The 18,271-nt window shown below is 43.6% G+C and overlaps 1 pseudogene; it reads right to left on the reverse strand.

The window, feature by feature from the left end:
- Positions 1-12,170: 12,170 nt before the first annotated feature.
- On the reverse strand, positions 12,171-14,342 carry LOC119528127 (annotated as a pseudogene).
- Between the last annotated feature and the right edge of the window lie 3,929 nt (positions 14,343-18,271).

Consider the following 18,271-nt stretch of genomic DNA (forward strand, 5'->3'; position numbering starts at 1 on the left):
CCCAGGAGAAGAAGGATCAGCAGATGCCACCATGTCCCTTCCCATGCAGCAGAGAAACCCCAGATGCCATCAGACATTCCTTGGAGAAGGTATCTTACTCTTGATGCCTTATTTGGACATTTTCATGGACTTAGAACTGTAAATTTGTGAACTAATAAACCCCCATTGTAAAAGCCAGTCCATTTCTGGTATATTGCATTTCCAGCAGCTTTAGCAAACCAAAATAGCAGCCAATAAAGGGTTTGTTAACAAGCAAATGACTACCACTGGTTACTGAAATCCCACTGGGGAACTCTGGAAATCAGTGTAGAATGCACTGAATTTTCCCACCTAAAATCAGTGGCTCTTGAGAAAGGAGGATAGGTTAATTCTTGAGTACGTCTGATCTGCTCTGCATACAGTCAGAGAGCCCCAGCTGCCAGAGATGCAGATGCTGGCAGTTGGTAGTTGGCCAGCATGCATTAAAATGGTAAGGCCCAAGAGAATATGGGTGATGGGCAATGACAGCATCTGTTACTCTCTGCAAGCTCGGTTTTGTGTACAAGCCCCCATGTGCAGAAACTAGATCTTAGAAAAAGAAGAGCATCCAAAAGAGTGAATATCTGGGCGTGTCCTGTGTCTTGTCTCTAGTCTCTCAGGAAGTGGTTAATACCACTTGGTTTTGAATCTTAAATCCTACAAATTATATATTCCTCTGGTCAGTTTAGAGCAATCTGGAACATATTATGTTTAATTGCTCAGTTTATTTATTCCCTATTCTTATTGGCTTTCCATCTTCTGCAGACTTGATGGTCATCCCTCTGTTACCTCTTGTAAGTCATTGTTGGCCAAAAATGTACCACTGGGCCAAACAGAGAAAAGAGGCCAGAGCTTGTTACTGAAATGTCACAAGGTGATATTTGATTGGCAGTTTCCTTTAGGGGTGGAGTTTAGCTCTTGGGAAACGTGATCCCACATCCTTCTGATCTACAGGAGGAATGGCCTCGACCTGTATCATGGACAAAAGGGAACTCTACAGAAAAATGGCCCCCAATTCATTTACCCAGAATGTGAGTGGGATATTTAGTAGAAAGGATGATGAGATTACAGGAATATAATTGCACATTCCTCTCCTGCTGGAAGTGCCTTTTGCTTGTGAGAGTATTTCATGCTAAAGGGATGAGATGGGCAAGAGTAGGGTCCAGAGGAACTCACAGAGTGACTCTGGCTCCTAAGAACTGGCTCTGATTAAGCCTTTGAGAGAGGAAGGTCAAGAGTCTTTGAGGCTCCCATATGGTGCACGTTTGCTCTCTGTAATAGGGATGTATATAGGGAGCTGGGGAAAAGACAAAGCCAAGAATGAATGCTCCTATTTCTGGGGCATCACTTGTCATGGAACTCAAGGAAGGGTGAGAGTAAAGGAGGTGTGGGGCATAGAAGAAGAGGAAGAAAAAGAGAGAGAAAGAAAGAATGGATAGATGGACCACAGTGTCTCATACTTACAGTCCATGTGTTGGTGCCATCTGAGTACAGAGATGAAGCCCCTGAGCTCATCTCAGGGCTCCACCCTGGATCAATTATATTAGACTCTCTTGGGATTAGAACACAGCATCAGTATATTTTTAAAAGTCGTAAGGTGACTGTAATGAACAACCAGCGTTAAGAACCATTGCTTGGAACAGTGGTTCTCAAACTTTAGAGCACATCAGAATCCCCTTGAGGGCCTGATAACACAGATTTCTGGGCCTCACCCCCAGAAATTCTGATTCAGTATGTCTGAGGTGAGGCCCCTGAATCTGCATGTCTAACAAGTCATGCATGTGATGCTGATGCTGATCTGGGGACCTCACTTTGAGATCCATTGATTTAGAACAACTTTGAGGTTGGTGCTACAGTCATTCCCATTTCACATATGAATAAACTGAGGCTTGCTGACAGCCAAGCCAGAACTTGCTTCCAGGTTAGTGATCCATGCCCTTAAATTCTCTACCCTACTTGCTCATCTTTTATGCAAGTTGGTCAGGCCTGACTTTGCCAAATACCTCACTGACAAGCAGTTACAGCCTGTCTCCAGTGTTGTGCTAGAAGCCACAGTAAGTGTACTCCAAAGCCTCACCTGCTATCAAGAAGGAAGAAGCATTAGAGATTACAAAGCTAATTTAGCTTCATTAATCAAGATAACATTAATTGTTCTAATCTTCTTAATGAAAGACTGCTAATGCATATAAAACCACTTTATCCAAGATAACTTTGAAGTGCCCTCCTCTAGGGCCTGTGCTTAGAAACTGGAAGCTCTTCTGGATAAATGTTCTCTCCCAAATGGGCTCAGCTCTGTATATTGCCTGCCGAGGTAGCAACGATGTTCCTTAGAAAACACCTGTTCCAGGTGATTCCCAGGGCAGACCTCAGCTGCCCCAATAAAGGAAGGCTTTGGCTGATGCAGAATTCAGGATAGCCTCACATATCAACGAAGACCCTTTGTAAAAGTCAGAACTTAAAGCCAAAGGATACCATAAACAAAATGATTAAATCAGTTTCCTCCAGCACTTTTTTAATGCTTGGCAGGTGAATTTCAAGACCTCAAGAACCAAAGAGATGCACTTTCAATGCTTCCATCTAACTTCTAAGAAAGGCTAAGGGCCTTCAAGATTGTTGGAGCCTGGACTTCTGTTTACGTAATTTCCCTCCCATCCCTTCTCTTCATGCAGGCTTCCTCTTAGAACAGAGGTCTTTTCATTTAGAAAAGAGATATGGAGCTGAGGAGGCCATGATAAAATTATTTTTCTCTCTTCCTGCTCCATGACCTTTTTTTGAGAGCCATACAACCAACCAGCTACAAATAAATATAGGGAATTGTCTCATGTAGATTTCCTAAAAGCAAAGCCTGAGATGGACTGTTGTGCAAGTAATTGAGGGCACACTCTCAAATCCTGGGAGAGCGAAGAAAGCAGGTAGGACAGAGAACAAAGCTAGGCAACAGTGTGAGTTCTAGCCTCAGCCTGATCTCCTGGGAGCCCTGGAGTATGAATTCCATCACAGAGTTTTTCCCTTTTTAAGGCAAGAGGGCCAGCCTTTGCACCCTGGATTAGTCAGTCATTGGCTATAGGCCATTGATGGGAAGGGCATAACCTTCCAGGCATTTCCAGGAGAAATGGCTTCTAGCAGGCCAAAGGTAAGTCTCAGGAGAAAGGGAGAAGTCTGACATTCACAGCAGCTGGGATCTGGTGTGGCACCAACAGCATCTAATACACAAACTCAGCAGAATCAAGGAAACTCTTCACTGTGTGTAAAGCAGGAAAAACTGGGAAGCAGTGACCTTTTCCTTCTGGGAACTTTCTTCAGTTTGCCCAGGGTCTTTGGTTGGCTTTCTCCCCTCTCTATATTCATGCCTCTGCCATAGCCCTTAGGTGCATTAACATGGTTTATTGTGTTCGTCTCCACATTGAGACCAAGCGCTCCTTGGACTTAGGACCCTTACTCACTCATGTTTGTATCCCCACGACCTAGGGCAGCACTGGGCACATGGTAGGAGCTCACTAGTTTGTGGTTGGTAGTACCAAAAGCTTGCCTGGCCCCTCCTCTTCATTCATACCTCCAGTACAGGCCCATCTGAGCTGTTCTCAATGAAAGGGATGACAAGTAGGCCCTAAAAATACCAACCCCTGGGGCTTGGGTAATGTCTTAATGTAATTGCAATTGTGCAAAAATGAAATAAAGACAGATGGTTCTCTCTAAATAGATGACAATGAGAGTACACAGAACTTAGTCATTCTTGAACTCTTTTTGGTCCAAAGAAGGACCCACTTAGTGGCTCTTTAAAGCAAGAGGCAACATCCTACACAGAGATAAACAAGAGGGACTGGGCCATTCTTCAAGGTGCTGAGTAGGCATGTTCAGAGACAGCAGTGGGCATAGGAGAGGGCTGTTGATGTAAGGAATAAAAGCAGAATAACTTGGGAATAGAAATTTGTTTCCCAAAGCTGGTAATCTGTAAGTGGGCACCATTATAACTTTATGATGATATACAGAATGTGGCTTTTTCAAGTATATTACAAAACCACATCCTCCAGTTAAATTAAAAGTTTTTCCTTTCTGTTTATGACCATGCTAAAGTTAACAATGGAATAACATATACTCAGACTAAAAAATACCTTGCACAAAAAAAAAAAAAAAAATGCAAATACTATTTTAAGGAAAATAAGGATTGCATAAAGATGGCAGTTTGAATACATGGTTTGGCCACCCCCTCCAATTTCAAATCCCTAAAATTATACTAAAATAACAAAGCCAAGTTATTGATTTTGAGAAAAACTGCATCTAGATAAAGTGTTTCTAAAGCTATTACATAAGTGTTAGAAGGAAATTCTCTTGAACCACTGCCAGCCACTTACCCATTATGACCTTCCCTTCTAAGGTATCTGATTGGTGGAATCTGGGTGATGCCCCTGACCCTAATACCATTTTCATGGTCTAGCAGCTCTGCAACCACAGGTGATTGCCCTGGACTAAAGATAGATCCTCTTGCTCCTTCCCTGGCCAGGTACCTTGATATCCTCAACAGCTGGAGCATTGTGCTGGAAAGGAAACTCCCCAGCACTCTTGAATACCAGGGATCTTTCGGTGGGTCTCCACTCCTGCCCACCACTCCTGGACTTTCCCTTTTGGTCAGTGGAAGAGGGGTGGAATGAGAAGGGGGAAACTTGCAGTTTGGGAGGATAGATAAAGAGAATTCTTAAGGGGTAAGTGCCAGTTTGGATGTATTATGTCCCCCAAAACGCCATTATCTTTGATGCACTCTTGTGTGGGCAGATGTATTAGTGCTGATTAGATTGTAACTCTTTGAGTGTTTCCATGGAGATGCAACACACCCAACTGTGGGTGATGACTCTGGATAGTTTCCATGGAGGTGTGGCTCTGCCCATTCAGCCTGGGCCTTGATTAGTTTACTGGAGCACTATATAAGCTCAGACAGAAAGATCGAGCTTGCCACAGCCAAGAGGGACACTTTGAAGAACGGACAGGAGCTGAGAGACGAGCTGTAGATAAGACACAGTTTGAAGACAGCCTTTGAAAGCAGACTTTTGCTCCGGAGAAGCTAAGAGAGGACAAATGCCCCAAGAGCAACTGAGAGTGACATTTTAAAGAGAAGCTGCAGCCTAGAGAGGAACGTCCTGGGAGAAAGCAATTTTGAAACCAGAACTCTGGAGCAGACTCCAGCCATGTGCCTTCCCAGCTAACGGAAGTTTTCTGGACACCAGTGGCCATCTTCCAGTGAAGGTACCCGATTGTTGATACATTACCTTGGATGCTTTATGGCCTTAAGACTGTAACTGTGTAACCAAATAAACCCCCTTTTATAAAAGCCAATCCTTCTCTGGTATTTTGCATAATGGCAGCATTAGCAAACTGGAAGAGGGTATAGTGGTTGTAATGGGGTGGGAATATGAACACATCAACACACCAGGGAAGAATGATACCTGGTTTTCCAATTGTTAGGGCACCTTGGGCTCTGACCCAAGGACTGGTCCTGGGAAGGAAAGCATTTGTTTCCCTGACTTCCTTCAGCATGGCGGGTACTTTCCCCCCAGTCTCTGATGTGGGTGGGATGACTGAATGTGATTCTGGATTCTGCCCCTGGGCTTTCAAATTAGTGAAAAACCTCCTTAACCTGGTAATCTGTCTGGTTTGGGGCATTGACAGGAGTGTGGTTTGTTACAGGCAATATGCAAAAGGCTGAGTCAGACACTGATGACTACCTGTCATTTCATACCAGAACACTAACTAACCTTTTAATGGAAAGTACTAATGTGATGGCTTCTGCCCCCAGCCTTTTGTGGCTGAGTCACTTGCATGCTTTACTACCTGACGTCTTAGAAGAGAGCTTTTCCTTCCAAACACTTACGACACAGGTACTTTTCTCATCTACATATTTTTGAAGTTTTCAAAAAATATTACTCTGTGTTACCTTACCACAAGAGAAAAATTGGAGTGACCTGGTAAGTACTTCTAGGTTTTTTCTCTAGTTTTTTTTTTTTAATTTTATTTTCCAAAGTTTTATTTTTCAATTGAGCTATAATTTATATATAGTAAAATGCACAAATATTAAGTGTACAGTTTGATCAGTTTTGAAATGTGTACACACTCCATTGACCCAGAAAGTTCCCTCATGCCCCTTCCATTCAATCCCTACATCCCACTCCCTCAGAGGCAAACGGTCACCACAAAGTAGTTTGATCTGTTCTTGAACCTCATATAAATAGCTGTGTGCTTTTTTAACTTTTTATTTTGAAATACTTTCAAACTTATAGGATGGTTACAAAAATAATATTAATCCCATATAGAGAACTCCAACATACCCTCTCCCCCACCCCTCCCAAACACCCAGATCTATCAATTTTAATATTTTACATTTGCCATATCTATCTATCTATCTATCTATCTATCTATCTATCTATCTACCTACCTACATACCTATATATCTATCCATCTGTCTGTGTGTCTATCCATCAATCCATTTTCTGAACACTTGAGCATAGGTTGTATACATCATGTTCCCTGAACACTTAATACTGTCATGTACATTTCCTAAGAACAAAGACATTCATTATGTAACCACCTTAAGTGTAGTTATCAAATTCAAGAAATTTAACATTCCAGTCTATATTCCAGTTTTTTAAAATGTCCTAATAATGTCCCTTTGAGCCATTTCTCCTCTCTTGCTAGATCCCATCCAGAATCATGTATTGCATTTAATTTTCATTATCTCTTTAGTTGCTCTGTGTTTCTTTAATTTTTTTTTACTTGTGGGGACATATATTCAAAATAAACTTTCCCATCTCAACTGCTCTCAAGCACACCATTCAATGGAATTAATCACATTCACAATACTGCGGTACCCTCACCACCTTCCATGACTAAAACTTTCCTGTTTCCCAAAATGGAAACCATCCACCCATTGTGCATTAGCTCCCCATTCTCCCTGACCCCTGCTCCCGGCTAGGTCTGTGAGTTTGCATATTCTCCAATATTTTCTTTGTAGTTACAATGGGGCTTAAATGTAACATTCTAAAACTATAACAATCTCATTTGCTTTATACAAACTTAACTTCAACAGTATACATAAACTATGTTCCTATATCCTTCCATCCCCTACCTTTATGAAGTTCTTGTCACAAATTACATGTTTTTATGTCGAGTCCAAAACCACTGATTTATCATTACCTGTTATGCATTTGCCTTTTAAGTACTATAGGAAGTGAAAAGTGGAGGTACAAACCAAAAATACACTACAAAAATAGTACTGGCATTTATATTTACCCATGACACTACCTTCACCAGAGATCATTAGTTCTTCTTGAGCTTTAGTCTATTGTCTAGTGTCCTTTCTTTTCAACCTGCAGAATTCTCTTTACCATCTCTTATAGGTCAACCTAGTGGTGACAAAGTCCCTCAACTTTTGTTTACCTGGGAATGTCTTAATCTTATCCTCATATTTAAAAGACTGTTTTGACAGATATAGAATTCTTGGTTGCATTTTTTTGCTTTCAGTATTTCAAACTCACTGCCTTTTTGCCTCCGTGGTTTCCAATGAGATATTGGAACTTAATCTTACAAGGCAACCATGTATGTGACATGTTGCTTCTCTCTTGTGGCTTTCAGAAGTCTCTCTTTATCTTTTGGCAGTTTGATTAAAATATGCCGTGTCATGGGTCTATTTGGAGTTAAATTATTTGGAGTTCCTTGAGCATCTTGGATGTGTATATTCACATCTTTAATTAAAGTTGGGAAGTTTTCAGCCATTATTTCTTTGAATATTTGTTCTGTACCTTTTTCTTTCTTCTTCTGGGACTTCCTCAATGCATATATTGGGATGCTTGATGGTATCCCACAGGTTCTTCTGGCCCTGTTGTCTTTTCTTCTTTCTTCTTTCTGCTCCACAGACTAAATTATTACAATTGTCTTATCCTCAAATTCTCTGATTCTTTCTTCTGCCAGCTCCAATGTGCTAGTGAACCCTTTAGGGACTTTTTATTTTCTGTTACTATGGTCTTCAGCTCTGTTTGGTTCCTTTTCATAGTTTCCATCTTGCTATTGATACTGTCCTTTTGTTCATCTGTCATTTTCCTGATTTTTCTTTAGTTACTTTCTATGTTTTCCTTTAGCTCTTTGAGCTTATTCATGTCCCAGATCTGGTTCTCCTCACTGATGGTTTCTAATGCTTTAATCTCCTTTGCCTGGGCCATCACTGCCTGTTCCTTTGTATGTTTTGTAACCTTTTGTTGAAACCTGGACATTTATATATTTTAATGTGTTATCTCTGGAATTTAGACTATGAGTCTGAGGCATCTGTTTCCTAAGCTTATATCCAGCTAGTTTTATGACAGAGCTTTTCTTGATTGCCAGGAGCTAACAAAAAGAAAAAGAAGGAGGAGGAGGAGGAGGAGGAGGGGAGAGGGAGGAGAAGCAGGAGGAGGTAACACCTTTCCTAGTGTTTGCAGATTGACCTGTGCAGAGGATAGATTCTGGGGAACACCACAGACAAGCGGAGACCAGTTAGGACCATTGCAAGAATCCAGACAAGGGAGGTGGTATCTCGATGCAGGGTGATTAACTGGAGATGGAAGAAAGTGGTCTTTCTCCTCAGTCTAGGTGGTTGGGAGTGGGGGCAATACGTTGTCTTGTAATTTATTTATTTTCATTTCCTCTTCATATTCATAGCAAGTTCTCAGAAAATATTTGTAAAAAGGATGGAAATTTAGGAAGGGAAGGAGATGTATTTATCCCTTCATTTTGTCTAGTAGGTCCCTTAGTATCAAAGGACTTTACCAGGGTCTCTAATCTTCCCCTATCTCCTGGAGCTTTCCACCTGATATAAAAATCATTCAATGCCCTCACTTTTAAAAAATAAGTCAGATTTATTTAGATATAATTTATTCAATAAAAGCCACCCCTTTTAAGTGTGCAGCTTGATGGATTTGAAAAGTGTATACAGTTGTGAAACCAGCACCACAATCATGATGTGGAACAGTTCTGTCACCCCACGTGTCCTTTTGCAGTCAACCCCTCTCCCGCCCCCACATTCCCCAGACCTTTGGAACCACTGATTTGATCTCTATTTTTTTGTTTGCCTTTTCTAGAGTAGGAAAAGTGGGGAGACAGAGGAAGGAGAAGGAGAGATCATCCACACTTTCATGAGACCTGAAAGTAATGGCCTTCCCACCTCCCCTTCTAATGATAGAAGGAGGGTACGTTCAGGGATACTCCTTGATCAACTCCAGGAGACACCACTCACAGCACAGTCGATGTGAACAGCGCTCCCCAGAGTTACACAGTGCATGGTTTGTGCAGCAGTATCTGGTGGCTTCAGTTCAAGCCCCATCTTCTGATCTCCAATAGGGATGGGATACTTACTAAAGCTCTTCAGGAGCAAGAACTGTGTAAACTTTTACCAAAGTTCAGGACAGGCTTGGAGCAGGGAGGCAGGAAGTGGTGGTGTTCAGGGAACAGATTACACCTCACACCCACCCTCACTCCACAGCCACCTCCCCTACCCCCACCAGCTGGAAGGCTACTCACTGGGTCCCTGAAGATTACAGACCAGACCTTAATCCCAAGCCTGAGGCTGCAAGGTTCATTCACCAGGTTCCTCTTGCCCCAGATCCTGCAGGACAGAAAAAAGAGGCCCTGCCACACAGGTGCCACATTCCCATGGCCACCTCTGGCTCTGAGTGTGCTTGTTAAGTCAGTTTGCATTATGGAACGTATTGTTCATTCCTTCTATTCCTGACCCTCACCATGACAAGCCAGATATGGTGCCCAGCCCCTTCCCTCCCCTGCCTCAGAAGAACCGTCTATCCAAGGTTTTTATGGAGGCTTCTCTGGAGGGTTGGAGGGATGGTACAGCAGTAACACCAACAGCCGAAAATGGAATATTAGACATCCTTCTTCTAGGAGACCTGCATCCTAGATCCTACCCTTTGCTCTAATGCCCCCTCTCTCCTCCTTTGCATTCCTTCTCCCCTTCTCTCTGCACTGATCTTCCTCATCCTCAACGTTCTGTACGTTTCTCTTGAAGAGCAGTTTAACTATTTCTTTCCTTTTCTCTTTTTTTGGGGGGTGTGTGTGACTGGGGTGGGGTTTCCAACTGTGTTTTATTTCAGTTTCCAATATTATCAGCAATGATACAGGAGTAATTTCAGGCAAACATTATTTCCTTAATCAGAGAGAAAACTCACTGTGTCAAGCACATCTCATGCTCCAACAAATGAACATAAAAACAGAGAACAAAGTTAGCAGCATTCAATTAAAGTGCTTTTTGCCAAACTTCTTTTGGAAAGGATCTCTCCTTCAGCAGTATAAATTTCATATTACTTTTGTGTAAGAAGTTCAAAATTCTATTCATTTCCCATGGGCTACATTCAAAAAATTCATGTTTGCTTATTTTAAATAATTTTTTAAAAAGGCACAAAATTCATTGGAATTGGGTGACACTGATTTTTCCTGGCACATGATGAGGTAACCACCACCCAGGCCTGGCAAAATGCTCAGAACATCCTCCCACCACATATCCTCCTTGGCAGAGTCCATCACTTTGTTCCACACAACAGGGTAGACCGAGGGCTTGTAGACAAGCAGGTAGGGAGAGGATGTCACCCATGAGGCCACCAACACATTTCCTGAAGATGATGGTATCTAGATTGAAAACCCAGCAGGACAAAAGTTCATCTCCCTGCCTGAGCCCCTGCCCTGTGCGCTTGTTTTCAGGAGAGAGGTGTTACATATCACTAAAAGCTCCCTGACCTGTGCATCACAGGCTCTGTTACCCAGAGGCTTCTCTTCCCAGACTGTTAACACTTTGCAGACAGGAATCTGACCATACCTTGACAAGCAACAATAAAAAAACTCAACAACAGGAAATGTTTCTCAAAGTCAACATGAGGACAAATGTGTACCAGCCAGAGGCTCCAGGGATCAGAGGAGGGTGGGAGAATGGGTGCTGGGTTTCCCACACTTTCTCTTGGCCAACTGCAGTCACGGACACAGGAAGTAAGTCCAGAGGACTTGTGGTCAAAGGCAGCGTGGGATAGACATGGAGACATCTCTAAGGGGCATAACAGAGATGTAATCAGGCAAGTAGGGAGGGGGATCTCTGGCCCCATGAAACCTGCCTACAGCAAGGTCACATAGAGGGTCCGTTCTGCACTGAAGCCATACTCTCTAGCCAGCCTGGGTGGGGGGCACTCCCTTAGCCTGCCACCAAGTTCCCCTCCCTTCTGCCATAACATCCTTCTACTACAACCTTTAACAAATCTGAACCACATCACCTTTCATCAATAACAGGCCAAGGACTGAAACTAGAGCAAGCAATGCAGTGTAGAGAAGGGCGCCAAACCCCTCCTTGTCATGGTAGCAGTCCCCCATTCTGATGCTGTGGTACCCATCAGACATACTTTTTCACACACCACTCTCCTGAAAATGTTCTCAGTTACCTCTGCAGCAATCTGTCCCACCCCTCTTGGCAGAGGGCCTGCTCAGTCTAAAACCTAAAGTGCAACAAGCCCCACCACAAAGACTTGTCTGAAAGGCTCTACAAATGGGAAAGAATGTGAATGCTGAAGAGCCTCGCTGACCCAGCCGGAAGACCTGGGATGGACTCAGCTTTCCTGGAACTGTTTCTGATATAGTCTGTGAAGAAAATCCAACCAGAAACACACTGCCCCCCCCCCACCCACCCACCAAAGGAGCCTCTCTCTGCAGGTGTGCTGGGTACAGGAAGGTCAGGTATGGAGTGGCCAGTGCTAGTGCTGGACAGAGGAAGGTGGGATGTCTGATACCCCTGCAGGCTTCAGTCAGCAGTCGGCAACACCAGGAGATCCAGAGACCTTAGCAAGCAATCAAATGATTTGCAATCAATGAAACTAATGGGGAAAAGACACCACTGAAACTCCTTGGTACCATGCTGTCATTGATCATCATTAAAAACAGTTTCCTTTTGGGGTACAAGGTGGAAGATTTTCTGCAACAAGAGGAAAAGGAGAGAAAAACTTAACTAGCATTCAAGGGGCGATTTCAGTTGTCACGGTAGTGACCTCGGGCAGGTGCTGCATGACTCCTGGTAGAAGGCCCACAGAGCATGGAGGAGCTGGAGGCGGCAGACCCCCTCCATGCAGGCTCTGACTCCAGGCCACGCACTATCTGCTGGGCTGCAGGTACTGATGCATGAACATGTTGAGTTCACCATCCAACCAACAAGCTATATTTCTGAGCATTTTGCTTTGCTTTGAAGTGAATTAAGAAATTCAATTTTCTTGTTCGTGGCAGCAAGTTTCCTGCTCCAGGTTGTCCTGGGTGACATTGACTTGCTGGCACAAATGAGCAAAGTTCCCAGACAGTTCCTGCTGGACTTGGTGGTTGCGGTTAGAGCTGGTGTAGCTGATTATGAGCTGCAACTTCTCGCTGGCATACTCTACAAACTGGTGCTTAAAGGCTCATTCCTTGGCCTTGGTGGTCCAGGTGAGGCGCTTGTAGACATACAGGAAGCCATAGAGCCTGAAGGAGAGGGATGTAAGCTGCCAGCCCACTGCCTGCCACACTACTCCAACAACAAGGATGCCCATGGAGGCCCAGCAACTGTTCTTGGGGCCCAGGACAATCTGCACAGAGTGTCTGCACATCTAACTCCCTCAATGGGGCACATAGCCAAGATGGGGTTGGCAGTCACATCATATCTGGCTATCAGATATGGTCCACCTGAGAGGGAAATGGAACTCGATGTCCTCCTGGAAGTCAGCACACAGCTTGTCACAGTTGAGGTTGTAGCTGAGGGAGAAGCACTGCAGGGGGACCAGCATGTCCATCTGACTCCACATAGCTATGGGAAGAAGGGGTTTCAAGGCATCTACCATCTCCTGCTGCATGGTTTGCAGGGAGGTGGTTATGGCCATGGAGCAGCGGTCAGACATGTTCCAGCCCAGTCCTTCCTCTATGTGGTGGTGCAGTTCATTCTTATAAACCTTGAGAATGACTAGAGAAGGATGGAAATCCATCTGGTACTCGTCCACCAGCACAGAGAGGCGCCTGATCTCCTCGGCCTTTGTAGTTGACACTTGCCTTTCAAATTCCTCCATAACCTGCTCAGTTCACAGTTTGTAGTCTCGCACCAAGAACTCCAGCTGTTTGTCAATAAACCTCAGCCAGTCTTGCTGTTCTTTGCATATTTCCAGGCAGTAAACCCACTGCTCCTGAGCTTCAACATGCAGAGCCCATGATGAGGCGAACTCCCTCTGCAATCTGCTTGACCTGGACCATGTGCTGCTCAAATTTGGTCTTCACTGAAGACTGGGAAATGCATTCCTCAGATTGCCACTCAAAATTCTGAAACTCAAACATCTTCACTTGAAAACCTTCTACAAGGGCACCACCCCCTTCAGGCATGCCCTAGGCTTTCTGGATTCTGGTGTTGAGCACTTGCTTGGCAGACACAAAGAAGATGCTGTCCCTGGGCTGGGCTTGGTCCACCAGGCAGCTGCTACAGCACTCCATGTGCTGCCGCCAGACTTCTTCCATGTACTGGGGCTCCAAGGTGGAGACTTGTCAGCGGTTGCTCAGGATGAAGATGTTTGGGTGGGAGAGGCGCTCACTCACCTTGTGGAAGAACTGCTTCTCTGTCTGCATCAGGGTGGACTCTGTATTGGCCACCAGCCTAAACACATCAGCATCCAGGCAAAAATTTGTCAATTCAGTTGTCTAGCTCTGTGGTGACATCAATCCCTGGGCTGTCCATCAGTATGAGGTCATTCTTTGGAGGTCGGCACTTGGAGTTGGGCCACATCACGCTCCCTAGGCTGCCAGCATGAAGCTGCTCATCTTGATGGAGGGAGTGGGACAGCTGGTTCACAGTCTTGACACCCCTCTTCTCCTCTGAGACCTCGGTGAGGAGGAAAGTCTGTGGCCATCTGTGCCCTCCAGCTGCAGGAAACAATTGGCGGTGTGGCCAATTCCAGAGGGCAGAACTGTGTCCCAGAGTATGGCATTGATCACGATGTTTTTCCATTGCTTGTCCAGCCAAAAAAAAAAAGACATTTTCATGTGCCGCTGGGCCAGCACCTCACTGATGTCCCACAGTTTGGACAGGTAGTCTTTGATGTCCAAGACCTGTTCTTCCTTTGTAACAGGGTCAGTTCTGCATTCTTGTAGGTGTCTTTGAGGAAGGTGGATGTAGGCCCCCAGCTGCTCAAAGATGCCATTGATCTTATTCTTGGCAGTGGCAAGTGCTTGAGTGGAGAGGCATTCACCTCAGTCATGTATCTCTTATCCTTTTTGACTGTGACAATGGAATTGCACCGAGTGAAGAGCAGGGACATTGTGTTTTTGGGTGGCAGGAGACCTTCACAGGGTGGGCATTGTGGACATGGCTGATGTTAAATGAATCTGGGTTCTCTTCTGGCTGGACTCAGGTTGAGGTTGGCTGGTTGTGCTGACTCCACCAATCACTTCACCTTCCCGGTCTCATGTGGCCATCATGCCCCTAACTATTTCTTTTACTGTTTTGGTTCTTACCAGCCTAAAACCTCAAAGTCTCCCCTTTCACCCCAAGCAAATTATTAAGGCATTTTCCTTAATAAAATTTTCAAAATAACATTGGTTTCCATGAACAAAGAAAGGTGAATTCCTTCAACATAGAAGAAACCTGCTGTCAACTGTTAAGACAATTTTTTTTTTACATTATTACAAATATATTATCCCATTTAATCTCCACAATGAAACTGTAAGATGGGTATTACTACATCTATTTCATGGATGAAAAAAATGAGATTTAAGTACTGGGCCCAAGGTTCCCAACTTGAGTAAGAGGAAGAGCTGTACTTCCCGTCTCCATGACCTTGGCCTTTTAACCCACATATTACCTCCATCCTCCCTTACCTCAGATCTGGGCACCTCCACTCTCAATACCTATTGACTAGTTCATGATCAGTTATCCATGAGTATCCTATGATCTCGTACTCGTTACGGGTTTAGAGCCCTGTTCAAAATTTCATTTAAACAATTATAAAAATGTTCTCTATTGATTGTAACAAATGTACCATACTAATGCAAGGTGATAATAATAGGGTGGTATATGGGAACTTTGTATTTTATGCATGATTTTTTTTGTAAACCTACAATTTCTCTACTAAACAAAATAGATGATAGATAGATAGATATAGGTATACTGATTTCAATTTCCAGTTTTGGTTTGAGAGTTATTTATTTGGTTAGGTGTTTTAAAGCTAAAAGAAATAACTTGGAGAGAAAAAAGTTTAATTTTATTTTAATGATCTCTCGGGAAACTGTCCCAAAGCAGAATTTGGAGGGAATTACGGAAGCTCGGATAAACTAATGTGTAGAAAGCAATGGGCGTGGCTCTGTTTGGGACCCACTTCTCCTGCATGGAGTGGCTGCTCATCTAACTCCCTCACTGGGGCACACAGCCAAAATGGGGTTGGCAGTCACATCATATCTGGCTATCAGAAGACAAATCCCATTTTTTAGACAATGGTAGCACCAAAAATTTGGCCCTATCTTCTGTCAAAGAAGTATTTATCCTTTGCTGGATTTCAGGCTATGTGTGCCAGATTGTATTATCTCCTATAATTAGGCCTATGATTTTTTTCAGGGCAAGTCTGATTAGCTTGATTACATGTTGTCTTAGCAGCTCCTTTCTGGAAACACTAAAATTTGTTCTTCTCATCTCAGATGACCTGTTTTACACTGAATTTCAATTATGGGCCATTAAAACCCCTCCTCCATGGATTAAAACCTTGCCCCGCCGACCTGGAAACTGAGTGCTCCTTCTAGAAGAGCCAGCACCCTGACTGGAATAACAGGGACTTACATGTAAACATTTTTCATTATTTTTCCAGGATCTACATTTGAGAATTTCCTAGACACTGACAGAAAGGATACAACTTGTGTTCTATGACATAAGTGTAGAAGCTACTATGGTGAGTCAGCCAGGATACAAACATTTAGTTAGGATGATTTACTTCAGGATGAGTTAGGCCCTGTATATAATCAGTGAGATTTTCAATATTTAGCAAGTCATGGAAAGGATTAAAGGTGTTGAAGTTTTAGATTTTGACACATGGCTACCAGGAAAAATTGTCACAGGTAAATGATTAATTGTAACAATATTTAAATGCTCATGAATTAGGTGCTTGGTTTCTAGAACAGTAAACTGAATGTTAGGTATTAAGACCCGTTCAACTGTTTTGCATAAAGAGAAAATTAAATATGTGTTAGTTCCTTCCCTCCTCTTGTTGGACAGAAGTCTCTAATAAATAATTTTGTTAAATAACTTGTTCTGTTTAGTGAGCATATATGTACTAGACAAATCCAGGTGGTGGTCATCCCCAAGCATATCTCTTTGACACTAAAGGCACAGAATTATATTAGTAAATTTGATCAGCAAGAAACACAAATTTCAACAATAGCTTAGTGGCTGCTGTGAGATCAAGAAACTCCTTCCTTCACCAGAGTAACCTACTGTCTCAGTTTGTCTGGGACTGAGGGAGATCCCTGGACATAGGGCTTTCAGTTTTAAAGCCGGGACAGTCCTGGGAAAGCCAGGATGAGGTGGTCTCTCTGAAAGAGTGTCTGTCACAAGAGGGGGCCTTGCAGAGGAGATGCCACCACCAGGCTCTCATGGTGCACGGGCACCCACCTTCCTGACAGCTGGGGCTATCTCAATCCCTCTCTCTCTCTGGAGCTTTTCCATGACTGCAAGTCTTTCCAGTTCCTGTGTGAGTCAAGGAAGAGCAGATTTCCAAGGGTCTCTCTATTCAGGCAGTCACTAACCCTTCAACAGTCCGTAGTGCCTTCTGGTTTCAGGGACAGTAAATACCACATCTGGAACTAGTTCAACAAGGCTAGAATAATGCCGCATCTTGTATTTACGTCTCACATTTCTTCAAACACTCTTTAGGAATGACCCCTGGAAGAGAAACTAAATAACTCCAGCTATTGATGGACTTATGTAAGTTTCTGCTTTGAATGTATTGCAGGAGAAATTCCCAGTTGACTTCCCTGAGGTTTTACTCAGCACCTGTAGCAGATACTCGCGCTGGCCTGCCCGTGTCCCTTCACCCTCACCTCCTCGTGCCTGCCAGTCCCACCCCCAGCTGGCAGCACCGGGGTCCCTTCGCCAAGATTTTTTTCTGGCCACCAGAATTAACACCCTCTAGGAGCAGCCCTCACCCCACAAAAGGAGCTAATATATTAACAGCCTATAGCTCCCTTGCCCTTGGGTGGAATGTGAGGTCCGAGTTCTATGTTGGCTCCAGATTGTCCAGAATTAAGTTCCAACTGCCCACAGTGTAACTTCCTGATGACGGATCCTTGCTTGGCTGCCTTCCCTGCTCTCTCCACTTCCCCACTTCCTCCTGGTGTTTTCTTCGCATTCAAGTAAAGCAGCTGTTCGGTAAGCTCTGTGTCAGGGTCTGCTTTGGAGAAGCCCAAACTAAAACCCTCCCAAAGGTCGTTTAAGAACGAATCTAAAGTAGGTTATTGTCTTTCAGCCCACCCTGCTTGTTTCCTTCAGAGCACTTACCACAACACTGAATTATTGTGTTTATTTACTGTTTACTGTCTCTCTGCCAAACAAGGTTAAACTCTGTGAGTTCAGGCAGAGTTCAGCTTCCTCAAGTTTCCACTCCAGAGCTCGACAGATGGTTGTTAAACAAGTAAACGAAAGAACAAATTCTAAGAAATTGATTCAAAGCCATCAGACTTACAGACAATTCACCAAATTATGGTGTATGTGTGCGTGCGTGTGCGTGTATTGTGTATACGGGTGTATGTGTGCATGTGTGTATGTGTATGTGTGTATCTGTGTGTATCTAAGTGTGTGCATGTAACCATATTTATATAATAAATGCTATGCAAGAATATCCTCCAGTCAGCACTGACCCCAGAACCTGGCTGATTCCAGAGCTGTGTTCTAACCACTATACTTTTTCTTCATTTGAAAAACAAAATTACTGCCTGTATTATTCCTACTACAGTAGGAATGAGATGTGTGCAATACAGATTTGAGAAGCATAAAATATTCCCATTTCTGGCAGATCCTGGTCACATCCTTGCATGTGAAGCAGGAAGAAAATGACCCATTTCCTTGACATGTCCTCAAGGACATGACATCTATAATCACAACCAGTTTTCTAGCATAAATCCCTATTTCCATGAAGTACTTGGGACTACTAAGGAAAAAAAAGTCAGTGGAATGCTTTCAGGATGCTGCAAGGTAGTTTTAAAA

The sequence above is a fragment of the Choloepus didactylus genome, chromosome 1 (genome assembly GCF_015220235.1).
Source record: "Choloepus didactylus isolate mChoDid1 chromosome 1, mChoDid1.pri, whole genome shotgun sequence".
NCBI classification, from domain to species: Eukaryota; Metazoa; Chordata; class Mammalia; order Pilosa; family Megalonychidae; genus Choloepus; species Choloepus didactylus.